The sequence below is a fragment of the Brienomyrus brachyistius genome, chromosome 4 (genome assembly GCF_023856365.1).
Source record: "Brienomyrus brachyistius isolate T26 chromosome 4, BBRACH_0.4, whole genome shotgun sequence".
Lineage (NCBI taxonomy): Eukaryota > Metazoa > Chordata > Actinopteri > Osteoglossiformes > Mormyridae > Brienomyrus > Brienomyrus brachyistius.
The window spans coordinates 34,588,776-34,606,247 of NC_064536.1; the positions used below are offsets into that span (position 1 = coordinate 34,588,776).

Here is a 17,472-nt window from a genome sequence, read left to right on the forward strand (position 1 = left end):
ATAAACTGTTACATTTATTTAGAAGGCAACAACAAACAGGATGAAATAAAAAAATAATAATCAACACACTCATGTGCCAGTAATTTAATCATTCTTATAACAGACAGCATTAACCCGAAGGCCCCGCTGGTCAACACAGGCCTGTAAAAATAATTCCATGTCCTCTTGGACCTGAAAACCAAAGAGGAATGGCTCCTTGGATTCTATGTTGTCTCCATCCAGCACATCCCTTCTGCTGGTTTCTGTCAGAAGCATAGGAAGAAACATTATTATAACACTTTTTCAGAAGTAAAACAATTTACTGCTAAAAGTAAGGTTTAAAGTGTGCACTGACCAGGCTAAGTTCCACAGATTTGCGCTTTCTTAGTCTGAATACAGGTGCATGTTCACCTCTCAGCACAGCCTCTGATTCCTTTGTCCAGTGTGCAAATACCTTCCCATAACTTATAATGGAGAAATACTGATATTAATAATGTGTCTTTAATTTCATTTTTCAGTCAAACTTAACAGATACACACACACACTGACCTTCGGAGATCGAAGTTTTCCATTAGCAGCAGGCACCACCATTTCCGCAATTTCGGCATGTCTAACTATTAAAAATCAATTTAGTGTCATTTAGTGACTTCTTTGCACACATACTTTATTGCTCTCTAAAAAGAGCTACTTACTATGGTGTAATAAAAGGGAGCATCCAGCACCACATATAAAGCAGACTGTCAATTAAAAAATAAATGTCAATGTTCATGACTTATTCTCAAAAGCATCTTGACAGTCCAAAAATATCTGAATGACGAATCTTACCATCAACATGTAGATGCCACAGTCAACCTCAAAGTCTTGGCTTGGAAACCCCTTTATTATCACAATGGGATAAAACACTCTTTAATCACATTTCATCAATATACCTGTATTAGAAAATCTCTATATAATCACACACATGATCACATACCTCCAACTCAAAGCCATTCATTTCAGACCACTCCCCTGGACTGATATTCTCTGCAAGCTTCCTGTTATTTTAAGATATAACATACAGAAATTACTGCTAGTACAAATAAAGTATTAATTGTTAACAACTGTTAACTGTTAATGCTGCAGCAGCATGCTCTTTATAAACAGGCTTAAAAACACAGCCTGTACACAATTAGCAAAATGTGAAAGGGTCAGTCCGTGCCAAATCAACCAATGTCCAGAAAAGTTCCATGCGCATCATTCCTGATTTTGATGAAAACTTGGTATTTTGATCCTTATAGAGAACACTGAAAATTCCCCAAGTTTTATTGAAAAATTCAGATGCAGTCCAAAGTGAACCAAAAACTGATGTTTGCAAGTCCATAGCTTTGAAGTGCTTCCCGTGAGCTTAATTTTAATGCCAGATTCTGAAAGAGCAGGGAAAAGTATACCAGGAGAGCAATTTTCAGCTCTCTAGCATGCTTAGAAGCGAACATATGGTCTCTTGAAAACCCTTACAAATTACATGCGTGATTCGTGAGTGCAAAAAAGGGGCGTGGCACCCAAATTTGAAAGGGCCATAACTTTGGACTGCATCAGAATTTTTCAATAAAACTTGGGGAATTTCCAGTGTTCTCTATAAGGATCAAATTTTAAATACCAAGTTTTCATCAAAACCAGGAATGATGCCCATGGAGCCCCTGGTTGATTTGGCATGGACTGACCCGAAAGTACATTCATATGCTTAGTCTTGATCAACCTCTACAGAAGTTCTGTAATTTCTGTTTCATCATATTTTAACATTTACAGCATTTAGCTGACACATTTATTCAGACTGAACTGCACTGCCCAATTATAACGACAATTTAATGACATAATTTGGTAACTATATCGGATAAACCAATTCTACTGTCAGAACTCATCTTCTAGGTGTTTTAATACTATTATTTAAATATCTGATTTAACATCTGATGTATCACCTTTTAATCAAAAGGCTGTACTCCACAGTACAGGTCTGTCAAGTAAGCATGTGAATTCACTGAATAAACTGAAGACATGCTGAACACAAAATAGATCAGAACGTGATCTAAAATGTACTTAACCTGGAACACTGAACAGGTTCCTGCACACTAACATAAACAGAAAATTGACCTCAAGAGTGACACATATTGGTGGCCACCAAATCATGTCCTTTTCTTAGCACATCATGAGTCGAGAAAGAACATTTCTTTTATACCTGGCTTCATCACCTAAGAGACAGTTACTCAAGGTGTTAAGCAATGCCATTGCAATAACAGTCAGTCAATGATTCACAGTAGTTGCCCATGGCTTAAAATGCGTAAATTAAAGCTGTACCAAGATGTAACTGACACAATTACAATAAAATCTTAAAATCCTAACATCCTCAGACTTTTGGGCTTTTATTCGGTTAAGTGTATTGTATGGTATTGATGTGCTCCTACATACACAAAGCTAAAAATGCCCAGGAGTCCATAGTGGGAACACAATAATGTCCTTCCTCTCTGCATCATTCTGAAATGGAGATCAATATTTTACATGAAGTACTCTTACACTAGTTCTAAATAATAATCACCCAGGAAAATTTGTACTTACAGGAAGGGATTGAAGTGGCTCACAGTTGTAGGGAGGAAGCCAAGTCCGGGTGACAATGTACCTTGTCCCGGCATGGTAGTGTGCACCGCCGTATAATTTTGTCTGTAAGCAAAAATATACTAGTATAAATCAACTGAATGAAATTATATTTAAGCAATTTATTCCATACTGATAGCATGCATATGAAAAAGGTCTAAGTAAAATATTAAAAGCCTCTAAAATAAACTGAAAACCTGAGACAAACCACAGAGATCAACAAACGATGTTTATTAAAAACAATGCTTATTACTATCTACTTGTCATGTTGGTGAAATTATTAAAAGAATTTGTTATAAAGATTATCGAAAATATGTAGTAAAAATCAACAAACTCACTGCGCATGAAATCGGATGCAACATACCTTGAAAAAGCAAAGCCGCTTTTAAACGGGGATCCATGTTTACAATTTGGTTTATAAAACAATGTTCCTTTTAATGTAATGGCAACTGTAATATCAGAAAACACAATACAAAGTGTAAGGATTACTGCGCCTACGGCTTCTAACTAAATACACGTAACTGTCAGATGGTTAATAAGACTTTGCAGCAAAACGAGCAAAAATACATTTTTTTTTTAAAGTAAACATTAAACGTTTTCATGGAAAGCCAGCTCTATATGACAAGTGCTAAAACAGCTCGTCAAGCAACATAACGTTAGACTCAAATATTGTGTGCACACGATATTATTTTTATATGTTTGTCGCGTCGCTTAACTTACTTCAGGTTCGAAGACTTAGTCCAGACTCTCTCTTGGTACAAACACAGTGTAGATGGCGTGTTTCCTGTGGAGCTCCATTTTACGGCGTAAAGATTAGCCCCACTTTACGTTCTTAAAGATCACGTGTTTCCTGTGGAGCTGACATATTTCCTGTGGAGTTCCACTCTACAGTCTTCTGCAGCTGGACCCTCTTGAAAACATCCGAGAATTTCCCCACTCAAAGTAAGTGTAAACAAAATGGCTGGAAAACGGCATCTGCGCCGAGGGTTCCCGAGTGGTTCCGAATCGACAATCGTCGATGTGGAATGCACGGGAAATTCAAATTTCGTCATTCTTGGGCGTTTTCCATGCGATTTTTACGAAATAAAAATTTTACAAAAATTCGGGTCGGAGGCATTTCGGCGGGTCGGGAGGGGACGAGAACCAATTTTTTTTTTTAAGTGGCCTAAAGGAAGGGGGAGAACTCAGTACTAACCGGAGCGTGCATCGCCTGGCACTTATCGGGACTCAGTGTTGGTCTCCTGCCTGGACTGAAAGGGGCTCCCCAGTCTGTGTGTGAAGGTGGGTGATGACGGCACGTCCGATTGTGAATAGCTTTGCAGCTGCTGATGCATTTTAATCATTAGAGGGACTTGTGAAGAAGGAGGTGCCGCCTATTAATGTTGCTTGCTTATGGCGTTATGAGCCCTGAGTGTGCATCGGTCAGAATGCATCAGTCCGTCGTTCCACCAGCCTTTATTAACAAGAGCAACTTGCTTTCGTGGGGATATACGTGTGGTTCTGCAACAACCAAATTGAACTCCCGGTAAACATCACACACCGCCAAATAACAGCAATTATCTCGTTCCGGAATGATAAATTAACAGCCTTTTATATTTAAACAATATTTAAATGAGTTAGCACAATAGCTCTGCAGCCGACTTAGCATGGGCTGACTGCACTAAGAACGCAATGTTATGCCATCCTTCATAAATAAGGTATTTAAACATACTTAAAATGCAGAACTTAAATCATAAACATAATAAAGGATTACAGTTAAGGGAGCAAACGTTAACCAAATACAAACGTACGGCTCTTGGACTGAACAAGTATGGAAGATTATAAGCACAAAAATTCAAATGGCAATTCATTTTGCAATTGTCAATTCAATATTCAATCAGAGCATGCATTTCTCATTTCAATATTTAATCTGTGCATGTAATTTGAAAATATATTTTGCAATCGGCAATTCAATGTGCAAAGTGCTTATGCAATCCTTAATTAATTTCATAATGTTTTGAATAAAAAATAGAATGACAATTCACTGAATTGCATTTCGTTTTGCCATGGGCTTTTTGCCTCTTTACTCAAATGGAAATTCATTTGGCAATTGTCAATTCAATATTCAATCAGAGCACGCATTTGTCATTTCAATATTTAATCTGTGCATGTAATTTGAAAATACATTCTGCAATCGGCATTTCAATGTGCAAAGTGCTTATGAAATCCTTAATTCATTTAAAAATATTTTGAATAACAAATAGAATAACAAATCACTGAATTGCATTTCGTATTACCATGGGCTTGTTGCCTCTTTATTCAAATGGCAATGGCGTCCCCGGGAATTGCATTGCATGTTCGGGAGAAAACTCAATTTGCAATTCCCAACTGTCAGACCGCTCATCAAGGTGGACCTTCATTAACGACGTCACTTCCTTGTGCCCTCAATGGCCACCACAGGTATCTCGATGGCATGTCTCCCCAATCTGCGTGTAACCAACTGCGTGACTTGATGTAACGCCTGAGCTACATTAGTTTGCACCCTTCTCGTATCAAGTCCAGTTAAGATTGTAAGTTCCTCTACCCTCTGTGACAACACAAACAACCTATCAAACGCATCTACTGCTGATACCCGATTAATTTCCATGTCATCTGCTAAGGCAGAAATATTTACTGCAAGCTCTTCTGCTGCCATTACTCATTCTAACTAAACGAACAAATCCGTTGAATGCTAACGAGGCCCTAAACAAGGAAGTGACGTCGTTAATGAAGGTCCACCTTTACTGCTAGTACAAATAAAGTATTAATTGTTAACAACTGTTAACTGTTAATGCTGCAGCAGCATGCTCTTTATAAACAGGCTTAAAAACACAGCCTGTACACAATTAGCAAAATGTGAAAGGGTCAGTCCGTGCCAAATCAACCAACGTCCAGAAAAGTTCCATGCGCATCATTCCTGATTTTGATGAAAACTTGGTATTTTGATCCTTATAGAGAACACTGAAAATTCCCCAAGTTTTATTGAAAAATTCAGATGCAGTCCAAAGTGAACCAAAAACTGATGTTTGCAAGTCCATAGCTTTGAAGTGCTTCCCGTGAGCTTAATTTTAATGCCAGATTCTGAAAGAGCAGGGAAAAGTATACCAGGAGAGCAATTTTCAGCTCTCTAGCATGCTTAGAAGCGAACATATGGTCTCTTGAAAACCCTTACAAATTACATGCGTGATTCGTGAGTGCAAAAAAGGGGCGTGGCACCCAAATTTGAAAGGGCCATAACTTTGGACTGCATCAGAATTTTTCAATAAAACTTGGGGAATTTCCAGTGTTCTCTATAAGGATCAAATTTTAAATACCAAGTTTTCATCAAAACCAGGAATGATGCCCATGGAGCCCCTGGTTGATTTGGCATGGACTGACCCGAAAGTACATTCATATGCTTAGTCTTGATCAACCTCTACAGAAGTTCTGTAATTTCTGTTTCATCATATTTTAACATTTACAGCATTTAGCTGACACATTTATTCAGACTGAACTGCACTGCCCAATTATAACGACAATTTAATGACATAATTTGGTAACTATATCGGATAAACCAATTCTACTGTCAGAACTCATCTTCTAGGTGTTTTAATACTATTATTTAAATATCTGATTTAACATCTGATGTATCACCTTTTAATCAAAAGGCTGTACTCCACAGTACAGGTCTGTCAAGTAAGCATGTGAATTCACTGAATAAACTGAAGACATGCTGAACACAAAATAGATCAGAACGTGATCTAAAATGTACTTAACCTGGAACACTGAACAGGTTCCTGCACACTAACATAAACAGAAAATTGACCTCAAGAGTGACACATATTGGTGGCCACCAAATCATGTCCTTTTCTTAGCACATCATGAGTCGAGAAAGAACATTTCTTTTATACCTGGCTTCATCACCTAAGAGACAGTTACTCAAGGTGTTAAGCAATGCCATTGCAATAACAGTCAGTCAATGATTCACAGTAGTTGCCCATGGCTTAAAATGCGTAAATTAAAGCTGTACCAAGATGTAACTGACACAATTACAATAAAATCTTAAAATCCTAACATCCTCAGACTTTTGGGCTTTTATTCGGTTAAGTGTATTGTATGGTATTGATGTGCTCCTACATACACAAAGCTAAAAATGCCCAGGAGTCCATAGTGGGAACACAATAATGTCCTTCCTCTCTGCATCATTCTGAAATGGAGATCAATATTTTACATGAAGTACTCTTACACTAGTTCTAAATAATAATCACCCAGGAAAATTTGTACTTACAGGAAGGGATTGAAGTGGCTCACAGTTGTAGGGAGGAAGCCAAGTCCGGGTGACAATGTACCTTGTCCCGGCATGGTAGTGTGCACCGCCGTATAATTTTGTCTGTAAGCAAAAATATACTAGTATAAATCAACTGAATGAAATTATATTTAAGCAATTTATTCCATACTGATAGCATGCATATGAAAAAGGTCTAAGTAAAATATTAAAAGCCTCTAAAATAAACTGAAAACCTGAGACAAACCACAGAGATCAACAAACGATGTTTATTAAAAACAATGCTTATTACTATCTACTTGTCATGTTGGTGAAATTATTAAAAGAATTTGTTATAAAGATTATCGAAAATATGTAGTAAAAATCAACAAACTCACTGCGCATGAAATCGGATGCAACATACCTTGAAAAAGCAAAGCCGCTTTTAAACGGGGATCCATGTTTACAATTTGGTTTATAAAACAATGTTCCTTTTAATGTAATGGCAACTGTAATATCAGAAAACACAATACAAAGTGTAAGGATTACTGCGCCTACGGCTTCTAACTAAATACACGTAACTGTCAGATGGTTAATAAGACTTTGCAGCAAAACGAGCAAAAATACATTTTTTTTTTAAAGTAAACATTAAACGTTTTCATGGAAAGCCAGCTCTATATGACAAGTGCTAAAACAGCTCGTCAAGCAACATAACGTTAGACTCAAATATTGTGTGCACACGATATTATTTTTATATGTTTGTCGCGTCGCTTAACTTACTTCAGGTTCGAAGACTTAGTCCAGACTCTCTCTTGGTACAAACACAGTGTAGATGGCGTGTTTCCTGTGGAGCTCCATTTTACGGCGTAAAGATTAGCCCCACTTTACGTTCTTAAAGATCACGTGTTTCCTGTGGAGCTGACATATTTCCTGTGGAGTTCCACTCTACAGTCTTCTGCAGCTGGACCCTCTTGAAAACATCCGAGAATTTCCCCACTCAAAGTAAGTGTAAACAAAATGGCTGGAAAACGGCATCTGCGCCGAGGGTTCCCGAGTGGTTCCGAATCGACAATCGTCGATGTGGAATGCACGGGAAATTCAAATTTCGTCATTCTTGGGCGTTTTCCATGCGATTTTTACGAAATAAAAATTTTAAAAAAATTCGGGTCGGAGGCATTTCGGCGGGTCGGGAGGGGACGAGAACCAATTTTTTTTTTTAAGTGGCCTAAAGGAAGGGGGAGAACTCAGTACTAACCGGAGCGTGCATCGCCTGGCACTTATCGGGACTCAGTGTTGGTCTCCTGCCTGGACTGAAAGGGGCTCCCCAGTCTGTGTGTGAAGGTGGGTGATGATGGCACGTCCGATTGTGAATAGCTTTGCAGCTGCTGATGCATTTTAATCATTAGAGGGACTTGTGAAGAAGGAGGTGCCGCCTATTAATGTTGCTTGCTTATGGCGTTATGAGCCCTGAGTGTGCATCGGTCAGAATGCATCAGTCCGTCGTTCCACCAGCCTTTATTAACAAGAGCAACTTGCTTTCGTGGGGATATACGTGTGGTTCTGCAACAACCAAATTGAACTCCCGGTAAACATCACACACCGCCAAATAACAGCAATTATCTCGTTCCGGAATGATAAATTAACAGCCTTTTATATTTAAACAATATTTAAATGAGTTAGCACAATAGCTCTGCAGCCGACTTAGCATGGGCTGACTGCACTAAGAACGCAATGTTATGCCATCCTTCATAAATAAGGTATTTAAACATACTTAAAATGCAGAACTTAAATCATAAACATAATAAAGGATTACAGTTAAGGGAGCAAACGTTAACCAAATACAAACGTACGGCTCTTGGACTGAACAAGTATGGAAGATTATAAGCACAAAAATTCAAATGGCAATTCATTTTGCAATTGTCAATTCAATATTCAATCAGAGCATGCATTTCTCATTTCAATATTTAATCTGTGCATGTAATTTGAAAATATATTTTGCAATCGGCAATTCAATGTGCAAAGTGCTTATGCAATCCTTAATTAATTTCATAATGTTTTGAATAAAAAATAGAATGACAATTCACTGAATTGCATTTCGTTTTGCCATGGGCTTTTTGCCTCTTTACTCAAATGGAAATTCATTTGGCAATTGTCAATTCAATATTCAATCAGAGCACGCATTTGTCATTTCAATATTTAATCTGTGCATGTAATTTGAAAATACATTCTGCAATCGGCATTTCAATGTGCAAAGTGCTTATGAAATCCTTAATTCATTTAAAAATATTTTGAATAACAAATCACTGAATTGCATTTCGTATTACCATGGGCTTGTTGCCTCTTTATTCAAATGGCAATGGCGTCCCCGGGAATTGCATTGCATGTTCGGGAGAAAACTCAATTTGCAATTCCCAACTGTCAGACCGCTCATCAAGGTGGACCTTCATTAACGACGTCACTTCCTTGTGCCCTCAATGGCCACCACAGGTATCTCGATGGCATGTCTCCCCAATCTGCGTGTAACCAACTGCGTGACTTGATGTAACGCCTGAGCTACATTAGTTTGCACCCTTCTCGTATCAAGTCCAGTTAAGATTGTAAGTTCCTCTACCCTCTGTGACAACACAAACGACCTATCAAACGCATCTACTGCTGATACCCGATTAATTTCCATGTCATCTGCTAAGGCAGAAATATTTACTGCAAGCTCTTCTGCTGCCATTACTCATTCTAACTAAACGAACAAATCCGTTGAATGCTAACGAGGCCCTAAACAAGGAAGTGACGTCGTTAATGAAGGTCCACCTTTACTGCTAGTACAAATAAAGTATTAATTGTTAACAACTGTTAACTGTTAATGCTGCAGCAGCATGCTCTTTATAAACAGGCTTAAAAACACAGCCTGTACACAATTAGCAAAATGTGAAAGGGTCAGTCCGTGCCAAATCAACCAACGTCCAGAAAAGTTCCATGCGCATCATTCCTGATTTTGATGAAAACTTGGTATTTTGATCCTTATAGAGAACACTGAAAATTCCCCAAGTTTTATTGAAAAATTCAGATGCAGTCCAAAGTGAACCAAAAACTGATGTTTGCAAGTCCATAGCTTTGAAGTGCTTCCCGTGAGCTTAATTTTAATGCCAGATTCTGAAAGAGCAGGGAAAAGTATACCAGGAGAGCAATTTTCAGCTCTCTAGCATGCTTAGAAGCGAACATATGGTCTCTTGAAAACCCTTACAAATTACATGCGTGATTCGTGAGTGCAAAAAAGGGGCGTGGCACCCAAATTTGAAAGGGCCATAACTTTGGACTGCATCAGAATTTTTCAATAAAACTTGGGGAATTTCCAGTGTTCTCTATAAGGATCAAATTTTAAATACCAAGTTTTCATCAAAACCAGGAATGATGCCCATGGAGCCCCTGGTTGATTTGGCATGGACTGACCCGAAAGTACATTCATATGCTTAGTCTTGATCAACCTCTACAGAAGTTCTGTAATTTCTGTTTCATCATATTTTAACATTTACAGCATTTAGCTGACACATTTATTCAGACTGAACTGCACTGCCCAATTATAACGACAATTTAATGACATAATTTGGTAACTATATCGGATAAACCAATTCTACTGTCAGAACTCATCTTCTAGGTGTTTTAATACTATTATTTAAATATCTGATTTAACATCTGATGTATCACCTTTTAATCAAAAGGCTGTACTCCACAGTACAGGTCTGTCAAGTAAGCATGTGAATTCACTGAATAAACTGAAGACATGCTGAACACAAAATAGATCAGAACGTGATCTAAAATGTACTTAACCTGGAACACTGAACAGGTTCCTGCACACTAACATAAACAGAAAATTGACCTCAAGAGTGACACATATTGGTGGCCACCAAATCATGTCCTTTTCTTAGCACATCATGAGTCGAGAAAGAACATTTCTTTTATACCTGGCTTCATCACCTAAGAGACAGTTACTCAAGGTGTTAAGCAATGCCATTGCAATAACAGTCAGTCAATGATTCACAGTAGTTGCCCATGGCTTAAAATGCGTAAATTAAAGCTGTACCAAGATGTAACTGACACAATTACAATAAAATCTTAAAATCCTAACATCCTCAGACTTTTGGGCTTTTATTCGGTTAAGTGTATTGTATGGTATTGATGTGCTCCTACATACACAAAGCTAAAAATGCCCAGGAGTCCATAGTGGGAACACAATAATGTCCTTCCTCTCTGCATCATTCTGAAATGGAGATCAATATTTTACATGAAGTACTCTTACACTAGTTCTAAATAATAATCACCCAGGAAAATTTGTACTTACAGGAAGGGATTGAAGTGGCTCACAGTTGTAGGGAGGAAGCCAAGTCCGGGTGACAATGTACCTTGTCCCGGCATGGTAGTGTGCACCGCCGTATAATTTTGTCTGTAAGCAAAAATATACTAGTATAAATCAACTGAATGAAATTATATTTAAGCAATTTATTCCATACTGATAGCATGCATATGAAAAAGGTCTAAGTAAAATATTAAAAGCCTCTAAAATAAACTGAAAACCTGAGACAAACCACAGAGATCAACAAACGATGTTTATTAAAAACAATGCTTATTACTATCTACTTGTCATGTTGGTGAAATTATTAAAAGAATTTGTTATAAAGATTATCGAAAATATGTAGTAAAAATCAACAAACTCACTGCGCATGAAATCGGATGCAACATACCTTGAAAAAGCAAAGCCGCTTTTAAACGGGGATCCATGTTTACAATTTGGTTTATAAAACAATGTTCCTTTTAATGTAATGGCAACTGTAATATCAGAAAACACAATACAAAGTGTAAGGATTACTGCGCCTACGGCTTCTAACTAAATACACGTAACTGTCAGATGGTTAATAAGACTTTGCAGCAAAACGAGCAAAAATAAATTTTTTTTTTAAAGTAAACATTAAACGTTTTCATGGAAAGCCAGCTCTATATGACAAGTGCTAAAACAGCTCGTCAAGCAACATAACGTTAGACTCAAATATTGTGTGCACACGATATTATTTTTATATGTTTGTCGCGTCGCTTAACTTACTTCAGGTTCGAAGACTTAGTCCAGACTCTCTCTTGGTACAAACACAGTGTAGATGGCGTGTTTCCTGTGGAGCTCCATTTTACGGCGTAAAGATTAGCCCCACTTTACGTTCTTAAAGATCACGTGTTTCCTGTGGAGCTGACATATTTCCTGTGGAGTTCCACTCTACAGTCTTCTGCAGCTGGACCCTCTTGAAAACATCCGAGAATTTCCCCACTCAAAGTAAGTGTAAACAAAATGGCTGGAAAACGGCATCTGCGCCGAGGGTTCCCGAGTGGTTCCGAATCGACAATCGTCGATGTGGAATGCACGGGAAATTCAAATTTCGTCATTCTTGGGCGTTTTCCATGCGATTTTTACGAAATAAAAATTTTAAAAAAATTCGGGTCGGAGGCATTTCGGCGGGTCGGGAGGGGACGAGAACCAATTTTTTTTTTTAAGTGGCCTAAAGGAAGGGGGAGAACTCAGTACTAACCGGAGCGTGCATCGCCTGGCACTTATCGGGACTCAGTGTTGGTCTCCTGCCTGGACTGAAAGGGGCTCCCCAGTCTGTGTGTGAAGGTGGGTGATGATGGCACGTCCGATTGTGAATAGCTTTGCAGCTGCTGATGCATTTTAATCATTAGAGGGACTTGTGAAGAAGGAGGTGCCGCCTATTAATGTTGCTTGCTTATGGCGTTATGAGCCCTGAGTGTGCATCGGTCAGAATGCATCAGTCCGTCGTTCCACCAGCCTTTATTAACAAGAGCAACTTGCTTTCGTGGGGATATACGTGTGGTTCTGCAACAACCAAATTGAACTCCCGGTAAACATCACACACCGCCAAATAACAGCAATTATCTCGTTCCGGAATGATAAATTAACAGCCTTTTATATTTAAACAATATTTAAATGAGTTAGCACAATAGCTCTGCAGCCGACTTAGCATGGGCTGACTGCACTAAGAACGCAATGTTATGCCATCCTTCATAAATAAGGTATTTAAACATACTTAAAATGCAGAACTTAAATCATAAACATAATAAAGGATTACAGTTAAGGGAGCAAACGTTAACCAAATACAAACGTACGGCTCTTGGACTGAACAAGTATGGAAGATTATAAGCACAAAAATTCAAATGGCAATTCATTTTGCAATTGTCAATTCAATATTCAATCAGAGCATGCATTTCTCATTTCAATATTTAATCTGTGCATGTAATTTGAAAATATATTTTGCAATCGGCAATTCAATGTGCAAAGTGCTTATGCAATCCTTAATTAATTTCATAATGTTTTGAATAAAAAATAGAATGACAATTCACTGAATTGCATTTCGTTTTGCCATGGGCTTTTTGCCTCTTTACTCAAATGGAAATTCATTTGGCAATTGTCAATTCAATATTCAATCAGAGCACGCATTTGTCATTTCAATATTTAATCTGTGCATGTAATTTGAAAATACATTCTGCAATCGGCATTTCAATGTGCAAAGTGCTTATGAAATCCTTAATTCATTTAAAAATATTTTGAATAACAAATCACTGAATTGCATTTCGTATTACCATGGGCTTGTTGCCTCTTTATTCAAATGGCAATGGCGTCCCCGGGAATTGCATTGCATGTTCGGGAGAAAACTCAATTTGCAATTCCCAACTGTCAGACCGCTCATCAAGGTGGACCTTCATTAACGACGTCACTTCCTTGTGCCCTCAATGGCCACCACAGGTATCTCGATGGCATGTCTCCCCAATCTGCGTGTAACCAACTGCGTGACTTGATGTAACGCCTGAGCTACATTAGTTTGCACCCTTCTCGTATCAAGTCCAGTTAAGATTGTAAGTTCCTCTACCCTCTGTGACAACACAAACGACCTATCAAACGCATCTACTGCTGATACCCGATTAATTTCCATGTCATCTGCTAAGGCAGAAATATTTACTGCAAGCTCTTCTGCTGCCATTACTCATTCTAACTAAACGAACAAATCCGTTGAATGCTAACGAGGCCCTAAACAAGGAAGTGACGTCGTTAATGAAGGTCCACCTTTACTGCTAGTACAAATAAAGTATTAATTGTTAACAACTGTTAACTGTTAATGCTGCAGCAGCATGCTCTTTATAAACAGGCTTAAAAACACAGCCTGTACACAATTAGCAAAATGTGAAAGGGTCAGTCCGTGCCAAATCAACCAACGTCCAGAAAAGTTCCATGCGCATCATTCCTGATTTTGATGAAAACTTGGTATTTTGATCCTTATAGAGAACACTGAAAATTCCCCAAGTTTTATTGAAAAATTCAGATGCAGTCCAAAGTGAACCAAAAACTGATGTTTGCAAGTCCATAGCTTTGAAGTGCTTCCCGTGAGCTTAATTTTAATGCCAGATTCTGAAAGAGCAGGGAAAAGTATACCAGGAGAGCAATTTTCAGCTCTCTAGCATGCTTAGAAGCGAACATATGGTCTCTTGAAAACCCTTACAAATTACATGCGTGATTCGTGAGTGCAAAAAAGGGGCGTGGCACCCAAATTTGAAAGGGCCATAACTTTGGACTGCATCAGAATTTTTCAATAAAACTTGGGGAATTTCCAGTGTTCTCTATAAGGATCAAATTTTAAATACCAAGTTTTCATCAAAACCAGGAATGATGCCCATGGAGCCCCTGGTTGATTTGGCATGGACTGACCCGAAAGTACATTCATATGCTTAGTCTTGATCAACCTCTACAGAAGTTCTGTAATTTCTGTTTCATCATATTTTAACATTTACAGCATTTAGCTGACACATTTATTCAGACTGAACTGCACTGCCCAATTATAACGACAATTTAATGACATAATTTGGTAACTATATCGGATAAACCAATTCTACTGTCAGAACTCATCTTCTAGGTGTTTTAATACTATTATTTAAATATCTGATTTAACATCTGATGTATCACCTTTTAATCAAAAGGCTGTACTCCACAGTACAGGTCTGTCAAGTAAGCATGTGAATTCACTGAATAAACTGAAGACATGCTGAACACAAAATAGATCAGAACGTGATCTAAAATGTACTTAACCTGGAACACTGAACAGGTTCCTGCACACTAACATAAACAGAAAATTGACCTCAAGAGTGACACATATTGGTGGCCACCAAATCATGTCCTTTTCTTAGCACATCATGAGTCGAGAAAGAACATTTCTTTTATACCTGGCTTCATCACCTAAGAGACAGTTACTCAAGGTGTTAAGCAATGCCATTGCAATAACAGTCAGTCAATGATTCACAGTAGTTGCCCATGGCTTAAAATGCGTAAATTAAAGCTGTACCAAGATGTAACTGACACAATTACAATAAAATCTTAAAATCCTAACATCCTCAGACTTTTGGGCTTTTATTCGGTTAAGTGTATTGTATGGTATTGATGTGCTCCTACATACACAAAGCTAAAAATGCCCAGGAGTCCATAGTGGGAACACAATAATGTCCTTCCTCTCTGCATCATTCTGAAATGGAGATCAATATTTTACATGAAGTACTCTTACACTAGTTCTAAATAATAATCACCCAGGAAAATTTGTACTTACAGGAAGGGATTGAAGTGGCTCACAGTTGTAGGGAGGAAGCCAAGTCCGGGTGACAATGTACCTTGTCCCGGCATGGTAGTGTGCACCGCCGTATAATTTTGTCTGTAAGCAAAAATATACTAGTATAAATCAACTGAATGAAATTATATTTAAGCAATTTATTCCATACTGATAGCATGCATATGAAAAAGGTCTAAGTAAAATATTAAAAGCCTCTAAAATAAACTGAAAACCTGAGACAAACCACAGAGATCAACAAACGATGTTTATTAAAAACAATGCTTATTACTATCTACTTGTCATGTTGGTGAAATTATTAAAAGAATTTGTTATAAAGATTATCGAAAATATGTAGTAAAAATCAACAAACTCACTGCGCATGAAATCGGATGCAACATACCTTGAAAAAGCAAAGCCGCTTTTAAACGGGGATCCATGTTTACAATTTGGTTTATAAAACAATGTTCCTTTTAATGTAATGGCAACTGTAATATCAGAAAACACAATACAAAGTGTAAGGATTACTGCGCCTACGGCTTCTAACTAAATACACGTAACTGTCAGATGGTTAATAAGACTTTGCAGCAAAACGAGCAAAAATACATTTTTTTTTTAAAGTAAACATTAAACGTTTTCATGGAAAGCCAGCTCTATATGACAAGTGCTAAAACAGCTCGTCAAGCAACATAACGTTAGACTCAAATATTGTGTGCACACGATATTATTTTTATATGTTTGTCGCGTCGCTTAACTTACTTCAGGTTCGAAGACTTAGTCCAGACTCTCTCTTGGTACAAACACAGTGTAGATGGCGTGTTTCCTGTGGAGCTCCATTTTACGGCGTAAAGATTAGCCCCACTTTACGTTCTTAAAGATCACGTGTTTCCTGTGGAGCTGACATATTTCCTGTGGAGTTCCACTCTACAGTCTTCTGCAGCTGGACCCTCTTGAAAACATCCGAGAATTTCCCCACTCAAAGTAAGTGTAAACAAAATGGCTGGAAAACGGCATCTGCGCCGAGGGTTCCCGAGTGGTTCCGAATCGACAATCGTCGATGTGGAATGCACGGGAAATTCAAATTTCGTCATTCTTGGGCGTTTTCCATGCGATTTTTACGAAATAAAAATTTTACAAAAATTCGGGTCGGAGGCATTTCGGCGGGTCGGGAGGGGACGAGAACCAATTTTTTTTTTTAAGTGGCCTAAAGGAAGGGGGAGAACTCAGTACTAACCGGAGCGTGCATCGCCTGGCACTTATCGGGACTCAGTGTTGGTCTCCTGCCTGGACTGAAAGGGGCTCCCCAGTCTGTGTGTGAAGGTGGGTGATGACGGCACGTCCGATTGTGAATAGCTTTGCAGCTGCTGATGCATTTTAATCATTAGAGGGACTTGTGAAGAAGGAGGTGCCGCCTATTAATGTTGCTTGCTTATGGCGTTATGAGCCCTGAGTGTGCATCGGTCAGAATGCATCAGTCCGTCGTTCCACCAGCCTTTATTAACAAGAGCAACTTGCTTTCGTGGGGATATACGTGTGGTTCTGCAACAACCAAATTGAACTCCCGGTAAACATCACACACCGCCAAATAACAGCAATTATCTCGTTCCGGAATGATAAATTAACAGCCTTTTATATTTAAACAATATTTAAATGAGTTAGCACAATAGCTCTGCAGCCGACTTAGCATGGGCTGACTGCACTAAGAACGCAATGTTATGCCATCCTTCATAAATAAGGTATTTAAACATACTTAAAATGCAGAACTTAAATCATAAACATAATAAAGGATTACAGTTAAGGGAGCAAACGTTAACCAAATACAAACGTACGGCTCTTGGACTGAACAAGTATGGAAGATTATAAGCACAAAAATTCAAATGGCAATTCATTTTGCAATTGTCAATTCAATATTCAATCAGAGCATGCATTTCTCATTTCAATATTTAATCTGTGCATGTAATTTGAAAA

The 17,472-nt window shown here is 38.2% G+C and overlaps 3 long non-coding RNA genes across 4 annotated transcripts; all 3 read right to left on the reverse strand.

Annotated features, from left to right (window-relative positions):
• Positions 1–1,650: 1,650 nt before the first annotated feature.
• On the reverse strand, positions 1,651–3,036 carry LOC125740382 (uncharacterized). The gene is made up of 3 exons (XR_007397607.1): positions 2,969–3,036; positions 2,569–2,670; positions 1,651–2,487 (listed from the first exon to the last, which is right to left on the reverse strand). It is a non-coding gene; the product is annotated as an uncharacterized LOC125740382 (long non-coding RNA).
• Positions 3,037–3,348: 312 nt separating this feature from the next.
• On the reverse strand, positions 3,349–7,357 carry LOC125740375 (uncharacterized). The gene is made up of 3 exons (XR_007397600.1): positions 7,290–7,357; positions 6,890–6,991; positions 3,349–4,104 (listed from the first exon to the last, which is right to left on the reverse strand). It is a non-coding gene; the product is annotated as an uncharacterized LOC125740375 (long non-coding RNA).
• Positions 7,358–7,669: 312 nt separating this feature from the next.
• On the reverse strand, positions 7,670–15,984 carry LOC125740372 (uncharacterized). 2 transcript variants are annotated; one of them, XR_007397597.1, is made up of 3 exons: positions 15,908–15,984; positions 15,508–15,609; positions 7,670–8,425 (listed from the first exon to the last, which is right to left on the reverse strand). It is a non-coding gene; the product is annotated as an uncharacterized LOC125740372 (long non-coding RNA). The 2 variants fall into 2 exon arrangements; XR_007397596.1 differs by lacking the exon at positions 7,670–8,425 and adding an exon at positions 11,979–12,734.
• Positions 15,985–17,472: the final 1,488 nt, after the last annotated feature.